Below are 10781 nucleotides of genomic sequence, written 5' to 3' on the forward strand. Positions count from 1 at the left end.
CTTGTAGGGTGCTCAATGCACTATTGATGCTTAACAAGTGGTAATAATTACTAATAAATAATATTAACATGGTCGTGTTCATCTTTAACAGCTCTGAGCCACTGTTTTTGGAAAAGCTGATTATTTTGCAAAGCCACCTTATGCTCTTAGTAGAGGCTGTTCACGGGCCAGTTTGTTGAGCTTGTTTGAAGCTCCTCCCCTGGGGTGTAGAACAGGAAGAGGTGGAGGTCAGAGGGAGCTGCTGGAGCTCCTTGTGTGTGTGTATGTGTGTGTGTAGTTACCGTTACCATTTTACTATGTGTGTGTCTTATATTACAGCAATGCTGCACATCAGCGGCCAGAGAGAGGGGAGAGGGGAGGAAAAGCCTGTTTACACAGACTGCAAACCGCCTGGGGAATAATGCAGGAAAGGAAGTGAGCCGGCTCTCTGTCTGACTGCTCCAACTTCCTGCTCTCACACACACATACACACCAACCAAGAAAAAAAAAAAAAAAAAGAAAAAGAAAAAAACCAGGATCTCATTACAAGAGCAACAGAGCGCTTGCAGAAGACTGTCAGCATGGAAAACCAGGGGATTTTACCCAGCTCCCTTTAAACTACAAGGAGAGATTGGAAAAGTCCACCAGGCTCTGGGTATGTAAAAGTGCTTCTGAGCTCGGGCTAAGTATTGCAAAGTTTTGGGGGCTTGGGAAGGTGGCAGGGAATGAGAGCAAAGGGGAGACAGACAGGCTTTAAGAGACGGGCAAATAGGAGAATGAATGCAGCTGCGCTGCGGGGCCCAAGGGGGCAGGGGGCTGCTCTTCCCACAGGCACCACACAGAGTGTTTCCCTTCTGGCCTTTAATCTGCTGATAAAGGACAATGTGGCTGGAAGGGGCCCGGGTTGGGTGTGGGGACATCAGCTTCTCGGGCAGTCCGTGCAAGGGAACGAGTGGCAGGAACCCAGAGCAAACTATTTACTCTAAATGTCTGGTGGTAACTCGGGGGGCAGGGCCCGGAGCCCCGCGAGGGAGACCTGGCAGCACGGCGGGGGCCTGCCTGCCTGAGGGGAGCAAGGGGGGGTGTCACTGCCTGCCTGAGGGGAGCAAGGGGGGGTGTCACTGCCTTGCCTGAGGGGAGCAAGGGGGTGTCACTGCTTGTCTGGGGGGAACAAGGGGGAGTCACTGCCTTGTCTGGGGACAGAGGAGTGACGGTCTGACTCGGGGTTCAGGGGGGCACTGCCTGCCCCGGCTGGGGAAGGGAGAGAGGAGACGAGGAATAGTTGCCCGTCTAAAAGGGGAAGGAGATGAGGGGCGAGTGCTCTACAAGGGGAAAGAGAAGTTGGGGGGGGGAAAGGGGTCAGGGTCTGCCTGGGACGAGAGGCAGGGGGCCACCATCTGCCAGGGCTCTCTGGGGAGGGAGCATAAATCAGAGACAGAAATAACTGACTGCCCAGGAAGCCCTTTGGGGTGCGCTTTGCATTCACTCGCTGCCCAGGGGCGTCCCAATTGCAGGGCCACGTGGGCCATTTTTAAAATTAAAATAATCATAATAGTGACTGGGGGAGGGGTCTGGGTGTTTGTCAACACGCCCGGGCGCTGGGGCAGCGTGTGCCGATCCCCGCCGCCCCTGCAAGGGGTGAAGGGGGCTGGGTGGGGAGGAGGGTTCTTGCAGAAACTGGAAAGGGGGGATTTAAAAAAAAGTGTCGGGAGAGTTTCAGGCTTGTCTGGAAACAGCAAGACTAATTGCCATGCGCTTCCGGTTTGAAACTGGCAGCAGACAACATCTTGAAAATGAGTCACTGCAGCTCACAAAGAAACTCTGTGGTTTTCTCCTTCTCAGGTTTATGTGTTTGCTCTTTTTACAGTTTCCTTTGTAGTCTTCAGAGTTCCCCTCTCTGCCCTCCCCCTCTCTCTTAGGTCCCCCCTCCCCAAAAGCCCTTCTGGCCCATTTTGATACATTTCACCGAGGCTGCGGGGGGAGAAAGAAAGAAAGTGGAGAGTTGTTTTTGGATCTGGCTTTGCTGAAGGTTAGAGGGACTCTGATGCTGCAGGGGGAAAAAGTTCCCTGAATTTTCCACTGGCTGCAGGAAGAGAGCCCATTTAGTCATGGCTAAGTAATGTCTGCACACACACCAACTAATCTCATTAGGAGTTTCCGTTCCCTAACACAGGAGGGTTTTGTGAAGCCCTGTCAGCTTTTCTACCACTGCAGTTGAAAGGGAGACAAGTTACATCTTTATTTACTTAGGGGTATAAGACTCAGACCAGTTTATTCAATGCAGCATCTTTTCAATCATGGGGTCTTCAACTTTTAAAAAAAGGCAGTGGTGTCATTTTAATTTCTAACAAAAAGGCATTACTCATCTAATATTTTGCTTTTGCAAAATCTTGGTTAGTTTCAGAACTTTAAGCATAAATGTAATTTACAAATATTTGATAGTTGTGGGAGGGTTTGTATGAAAAAGGGGATATTTTGGAGGTTGTACTTAGCTAAACATGTTCCAGACATCTATGATGATCTTATGGATTTGCATAGATTTTTTCAGATAAAAATTACACTCTTGCTGGTAGGTGCTAGGACACTATGGTGATGGGTACATTAGAACTGTGGTGAGTGAACAAAAGGACAGAATCTTGTTGCACTGTCACTTTATTTGGTTAATTTTAAATTGACATCTAATTCATGCTTATGCCTTTCAACTTATGTGGTTTGTAAAGTGGCTTTATTATTATTTATGTCTTCTGCAGTAGGGCACAAAGGCTCTATTCAAAATTGGTGCCCTATTGCACACACAGAAAGATATTCTCCCTGCCCCCAAAAATGCTTACTGTCTAATTTAAAGTAAGAAGTTGTACAAAGGGAGCATGGAGCAAACAAAGAATATACCAAAAAAATTAAGTTTTAGACACGTTTTCTGACATAAGAAATATCCAAAAAGCAAAAAGCGTGTAAAAGAAAAATATATATGATAAACATGGTAATGCCATGAAAGACTTAATTTGACACCTTTTAGCTACTAAATACTGTGCAAAAATATGATGATTGAATGAAGAAATAATAACACGTCTTTACCTGAGATGATCCTCAGCATTTCCTTTACTTTCTGTGTTCATCCTGTGCTAAGTTTTTCTGTATAGAAGAGCTTTTTGACCAATGCCACATTGCAAAGCAATTTCATTGGTGGATTACTGCACACTACAGCCAGAGTGAGACACACATTCATTTCATACGCGGTCATACAAGAACTTTAGAGATGAGATATATTAAACATAGAAAATGCCTAATTCCTGGTCAGATATCAAAGATGATCTTCAGACAGTAAGTGTTATTTCTCTTTTCAGAGAGTTCATCTTTCTGTGAAAATCTGAGTTTTCAAGAGATAATCATATTACTGGGAACATTTAATATTTCAAAGTCTATTGGGTAGGAACCAAAAAATTCAAGTTATAATCCAGTGAATATTCTGTGACACCAAAAGTCCTATTAGACTGTCCCTAACATTAAACATGAACTCTGTTTGTTAAATTTACACTCTAGTTTAATTAGCAGGGTTATGTAAACATTGTTGGAATTTCAAAATCCCATCTGTTGCATCTATATAGACTACACATATGTAGAGTATATGTTAATTATATGAATTTCATTTAATTCAGAATAAGTAAAAACATCTTGATGCCTTCATAATGATGTACATGAAAATAATAATATATCAGTTGTATGTACTACATATTTGAATTAAACAGTAAAGCACAATCCACAAGTGTTTTATAAATAAAATACATTGACTCAAGTGTGGGGAGAAAAAGTCCAAATTTTATTTTCTTCCACTCATGAATAATGCAATTCCCCTTAAATTATAAAAATGCTTTGTATATGTATATATTATAAATATTATCTCATTCCTTAAATATTTTGATTGTAAAATAAAAAAGTGATTAAGAAAAAAGTATAGATCATTACCTACAATGATTATTCATTTTATATTTACCTAATATTTCTACTATCAGAGTTGCATACATTTGGTTTTTCTGAGAGTATTTATAAACTGAAACATTTCCAAGAGCCGTACCATGTAAAAAAAAAAATGTTTACACCCTGGGAATCCATGTACCCTTATTATGTCACATTATCACTTACATGTAGTAGACCAAGACAAATAGCACAATCTCAAATAAATAAAATAAATAATCCTCCTTATAAATAAGTTTACAAAACACTACACACACCTACCTATTCTTTACTTCTAGAGATACAATCAGTTTTACTTTCAATCATTAGAGAGACTTACTACTCACTGATTCATAGTGTGCTTTACTCCACTCAGTTGATGGTATTTCATTTAACTTAAGTCATGATTACAAAGTAAGTATTTTACTTCAAAGGCTGAAGTTTTGTCTTTCTTTATACAGTAAATTTGATCGTGTCAGCTGTACACTCACCTTGTAATCCCATTTTTGGAATGGATGCCAACTCAGGGAGTGTATGTGGGATGGAGGAGTGTTATAGGGGGGTAATAGCAATCAAGTGATTTTATAAACCTGATATTGAGGTACAACAGAATTTAAATGTTTTTTGTTATGAGAGAATTATTATACAATGAAAATGATACATTAATTTGTTGGTTCACACAGATGCATTGAGCCCCAGGCAGTAGCTAAGGGCCATATGCTCCCATACAATGCATCATGTGTAGGGAAGCTAAGTAACGAAGATGCATGAAAAATATGGGTGCAGATTCTTAGCTGTGGGAAATGCAGTTACATGATGTCATGCCAGTTTCAGGAGAATGAAAAGCAGTAGACTTTCAAGTAACTCAAGATTTGGCTACTGATGAAAAAGGGGATTGTGGTGTTTGCGAACAGAGGAGGAAGCCTAGTACACAGTTGTTTATGATGCATGTTATCTGTAGAAAGTGTAATTTCCTAAGGAAAAGGGACCCTAAGCTAAGCCTGCCTTAATCAGTTGGCAATACATGTTAGTGATAAATCATTAAGAAGTTTGAATACCCATTTGTGGTCATTTGTGGGCCAAAGAGTCCTGTGTCACAGAATAAGATAAACTAGAGATGGAAAAGACTTGTTTGATCAACCAGTCCATCACATAAAGGCATGACTTATTGGATGTGTTTGAAATCTGGACTGATTATAGCCTTCCTATGGTGGTTTTATTCCAATCTACTTTGCGTCTGAATATTGACTTCTGAATTTCTGTTAGAGCCACCAGATTGAGTCCAGGACATAGGTCTATTATGTGCCAGTTCCAACAAGATTTCTGCTGGTTTTCAACTGCTACATGTCTTTTGTGACCACACCCAATGGCAATTACAACAGGCTGCTGCTAATGTACTTTTGAAAACACTGTTCTGTAGGTCCCACTACTGATTTGTAGTCGTAATTTTCTATGGAGTTTTTCCTCACTGTTTTCCACAGTAAGGAATCATATAACCCTGAATCATTAGGCAGATGTTTTCTTGGTCTGTAGCTTGTTTAATGAATCAGCTAATATTCTTGAGACTGTTGAGAGTTCTTGAAAGACTGAACATATCTGTTCTCATGTTGAAGTATTTTGTTGAATTATGTATGATTTAAGAATTAGTCATGATTTGTAGCTGAATGTTGGGAAGTAGGAACAGAAAGTCCAGCTCACTACACACAAAAATAAAATGGTAAATGTATGGAAACAAACCAGATGAGACACACAGTATACCTTGTGTGTGTACTTTCCTAAAACAATATGCATATTGGTCTTTGTTCAGCATTTACTTAAATGGTTATGTTTACATTTTTATATCTAATGGTAACTTCTCCATAATTAAAGTTTTTAAATGGTTTATCTTTGAAAATAGATTTTAGCTTGGATCCATTTTTGGAAAATACTTCTGTTGTTTTTCTAAGCAATATAACAAAAAAAAATTCCTGTAACAAGCACTACATTCAATAACATCACTGTCCCACTGACTACTGATTATTTCAGGATCATATAATGCCAGTATATGTACCCCATGTGTTCTAGTGAAGTTCTGATTTTTAAAATTATTATAGTGGGACATGCAATTCAGAAATCTATCAGCCACACCATCAAGGGCTCATTCACCTGCACGTCTACTAATGTTATATATGCCATCATGTGCCAGCAATGCCCCTCTGCCATGTACATTGGCCAAACCGGACAGTCCCTACGTAAAAAAATAAATGGACACAAATCGGACATCAGGAATGGTAACATACAAAAGCCAGTAGGTGAACACTTCAACCTCCCTGGACATTCTATAACAGATTTAAAAGTAACTCTTGTTGAACAAAAACACTTCAGAAACAGACTTCAAAGAGAAACAGCAGAACTAAAATTCATTTGCAAATTTAACACCATTAATTTGGGCTTGAATGGGGACTGGGAGTGGCTGGCTCATTACAAAAGCAGTTTGCCTCTCCTGGAATTGACACCTCCTCATCTACATCCACCCTGATCGAATTGGCCCTGTCAACACTGGTTCTCCACTTGTGAGGTACTCCCTTCTCTTTGTGTGTCATTATATAATGCCTGCATCTGTAACTTTCACTCCATGCATCTGAAGAAGTGAGGTTTTTTATCCACGAAAGCTTATGCCCAAATAAATCTGTTAGTCTTTAAGGTGCCACCAGACTCCTTGTTGTTTTTGAGAAATCTATCCTGAAATTGTTGGTCTATTCAGCTTCTGTAATAGAGATGGCCAGTATCTCCCAGTCGATTCTAAAACTACATACTTCAGTAGCAGCTTTAACTTAAATGATGTACTTAAGAACAAAATGGCCCAAGTATAACCCTGGTGTAAGCAGGTAGAACTTCACTGAAGTCATTTTTATCAATTCCAGTGGAGTTACACCTGTTAATACCATATCTGATTTTGACCCACTAGCATTACCGATGCTTTTGCAGTCTGCTTTATCATAGACTGATACTTACATACTTCAAGGAGGTATATCCATAAACTGTGTGAAAAAAGTTAACTAGGGACTAGATTCTGTGCCCCAGGCTAAGCCTGCGTAGCCACGCTTGCTTACAAATTGTTTAATAATTTGTTCCAGTATCTTTCCAGGTATTGAAGTCAGACTGACCTATTTCCTTTCGGTCCTCTTTGTTCTCCCTTTTTATGTTTACCCTTCTCCAGTCCTCTGGGACCTCACCCGTCCTTCATGAGTTCTCAAAGATAATTGCTAATGGTTTTGAGATTGCTTCACTTAGTTCCTTAAGTAGCCTAGGATGAATTTAATCAGGCTTTGATAACTTGAATACTTCTAACTTATCTAAATATTCTTTAACCTATTCTTTCCCTATTTTGGCTTGTGTGCCTTTCCCCTTGTTTTTAATATTAATTGTGTTGTGTATCTGGTCACCGTTAACCTTGTTAGTGAAGACTGAAACAAAATTGGCATTAAACACCTCAGCCATCTTGATGTCATCAGTTATGAGCTCTCTTTCCTGCTAAGTAGAGGACCTACACTTTCCTTTGTCTTTCTCTTGCTCCTAATGTATTTAAAGAACCTCTTCTTATTGCCTTTTTTGTTCCTTGCTAAATGTAATTCATTTTGTGCCTTAGCCTTTCTGATTTTGTCTCTATGTGCTTGTGCTATTTGTTTTTTACACTCCTCCTTAGCCATTTGTCCATGTTTCCACTTTTTGTAGGATTCTTTTTTGATTTTTATGTCATTAAAGGGCTCGTTACAGCCATGTTGGCCTCTTACAATTCTTCCTATCTTTCCTTTGCATCTGGATAGTTTGCGGTTGTGCCTTTAATATTATTTCAGTGAGCAACTGCCAGCTTTCCTCAACTCTGTTTTCTCTTAGATTTTCTTTCCATGGGACCTTACCTACCAGTTCTCTGTTAAAGTCTGCTTTTTTAAAAGTCTGTTGTCCTTATTTTGCTGCTCTTACTCCTTCCTTTTCTTATAATCATGAAATCCATCATTTCATGGGCACTTTCACTCCAAATTGCTACCAATTCCTTCCTGTTGGTCAGAATCATGTATAAAATGGCTGACCCCCAGGTTACTACTTCCACTTTCTGAAACAAAAAGTTGTCCCCAATACATTTCAAGAACTTATTGGAAGTTCCGCGTTTTGCCATATTACTTTTCCAAAAGATGCCTGGGTAGTTAAAGTCCCCCATTACTACTGGATCTTGTGTTTGGGATATTTCTGTTACTTGGTGCTCTTTAGCAGACTCTCTACGATGATGTCACCCCTACTTTTTACCTCTTTCGTCTTTACCCAGAGACATCAATTGGTCTGCTCTGACCTCCTTCTGAATTTCTGAACAAGCTCATATTCTTGATGTATCATGCAACACCTTCTCTCTTTTTATCCTGCCTGTCCTTCCTATACAAGCTATACTCTTCTATAACAATATTCCAGTCATGGAACTTATCCCACCAAGTCTCTGTGACACCAATTAAGACATAATTTAGCTTATATACTAATATTTTCAGTTCTTCCTGTTTATTTTCTTTGCATTTGTACATCTAAGATGTTGAGGAAATTCCTCTGCTGATGTTCCTCTTGTTTCTTTTACGACCCTATTTTAATTTTCCATCCTCCCTCTCCCCCCAACATCTAACTCTCCGTTAAGGTCGCCTTTTTTTATGTTTACCTGTGGGCTTTTGTCCCCTGCCCCCTTTGAACCTAGTTTAAAACTTCCTCACTAGGTTGGTGAGTCTGTGCACGAAGATGCTCTTCCCCTTCTTGGTCAAGTGGACCCCATCTCATCCCAGCAGACCCTCTTCCCAGAGCAGCATCCCATGGTTGAGGAAGCCAGAGCCCTCTTATCAATAACATCTGCATAGCCATGAATTCATCTGTAGGATGTGTGTGTCCCTGCCTGGGCCCTTACTCTCCATCGGGAGGATGGATGAGAACACAATCTGCATGCCTTCACTCTTGCTTCTGGAGTCCTGTGCTCAGGGTCATACTTAGCAGTATCATTAGTGCTCATATGGACGAGTAACACTGGATAGTGGTCAGAGGGACGGATGAGCCTCAGCAACCTTTCCGTAACGTCTCAGATGTGGGTTGCAGGCAGGCAGCACACCTTCGCAGAAATCATGTAAGGTCAGCAGATGGATGCCTCCGTCTCCTTCAGAAGGGAATCCCCAGCCACCAACACCCTACACCTACTCCTCCTGGGTGGGGTGACTGTGAGCCTCCCAGCTTTGGGGGCAGGTGGCTCCTCCTCCTCAGCCATTGAAGTCTGCTCCTTGTGTCCTGTTGCCAGTACGATGTACAGTTCCTTCACCTCAATGGACGTGGGTGGGGGTGAAGCACTGTCTATTACTCAAGGTGGCCAGTAGCCAGTCTCCTCCCTATACAGCCCCAGTTTTCCTTCTTCCTCTGGTGCTGGTGTAGTCATCTGTAGTTGGCTAACATCCTCCATCCTAGATGTTTCCAAGTGTGTCCTGTCGATGAAGTCCTCACACTCCTGGATGCTACACTGATGAGGCACCCCCTCCTGCAGCTCTTCTTACCTGTTTCCCGAGGGACTCCACCAACAGACACCTCTCGCACACAGTCATTCCCCTGTCAGACTTTCATCAATAGGGACATGCAGGCCTCAGTCCCAGTAGGTCAAAGCCAGGGCCTGGGTGGAAGCTTCCAGGATTAGGATGCCTGTCTGATGGGGGACCCCACAGATGCAGGGAGAGAGAAAGAGCAAGTGGTGGTGTTGGTGACATGCCATTTTCCATCCCATGGCAGGTTCTTCCTTGTAGAGCAGTAGTTCTCAACCTTTCCAGACTACTGTACCCTTTCAGGAATCTGATTTGTCTTGTGCATGTCAAGTTCACCTCACTTAAAAACTACGTGCTTACAAAATCAGACATAAAAATATAGACGTCTCATAGCACACTATTACTGAAAAATTGCTTACTTTCTCATTTTGTCTGTATGAAATTTTAGTTTGTACTGACTTCGCTAGTGCTTTTTATGTAGCCTGTTGTAAAACTAGGCAAAGATCTAGATGAGTTGATGTATCCCCTAGAAGATCTCTGTGTACCCCAGAGGTACACATACCCCCAGTTGAGAACCACTGTTGTAGAGTACCTGCAAGTTAAGGAAAGGGGAAAATAAAACAACCATGCAGCCCTGCCTTCCTCCACTGGTGAACTCCCTTAGTGTTGAAGCTGCCTTCATCTCACCAGCCACTGGAGCCTGCATGCTTTTTAAAGACTGGGCCCCAAACACAGCTAGAATGGGTGACTCAACCCCTCTCTCTCAGTCACCTCTTATCACTGCCCTATCCAGTTAAAAACTGCACTGCTCTCACTTCTAAGAGCCCCTGCTAGAAAGGAGGCACTAATTTACCTAACTGCAGGGCAATTTAGCAGGACAGTCAACAACCAAGTCTAGATTTCAAAACACAGCAACCAGCTCAGAGTCCTATCAAACTCGATGGCAAACTCCCAGCACAGAAAGTGCTCCTCTTTTGCCCCCCAAATTTAATCAACAGCAGTAAGTAAGAGGTGCCCCAGAGATATGGCTAACTCTCTTCCTGAGATGAGGGAGAAGGAATCCTTCTGCAGGCCACAAATTGCTTTGCAACTGTATTTGAACACATACTTAACTCTGAGTATGTGAGTACTCCTATTAAAGTCATGGGACTACTTGCATGCTTTAAGTTAAGCACATGATAAAGTGTTTGCTAGTGCAGCCCTTAGTGGGACTGGAGGAGATCCTGACACTCCTATGCCTGCCCCTACCCTACAGAGGCCAAAGGTCTTCCTGGCAGGGCCGGTGCAAGGAAGTTTCATGCCCTAGGCAAAACTTCCACC

General features: G+C 41.8%; 1 protein-coding gene across 1 annotated transcript in view; it reads left to right on the forward strand.

The window, feature by feature from the left end:
* Nucleotides 1-235: 235 nt before the first annotated feature.
* Nucleotides 236-10781, forward strand: part of ELK3 (ETS transcription factor ELK3) — a 59417-nt gene continuing 48871 nt past the window's right edge. Inside the window, exon 1 of the mRNA XM_024197957.2 lies at nucleotides 236-634. The gene's annotated coding sequence lies outside the window, so the exon portion shown is untranslated. The remainder of the gene's footprint in view (nucleotides 635-10781) is intronic.

Source organism: Terrapene carolina, unplaced genomic scaffold (genome assembly GCF_002925995.2).
Source record: "Terrapene carolina triunguis isolate 2854851 unplaced genomic scaffold, T_m_triunguis-2.0 Scaffold68, whole genome shotgun sequence".
Lineage (NCBI taxonomy): Eukaryota > Metazoa > Chordata > Testudines > Emydidae > Terrapene > Terrapene triunguis.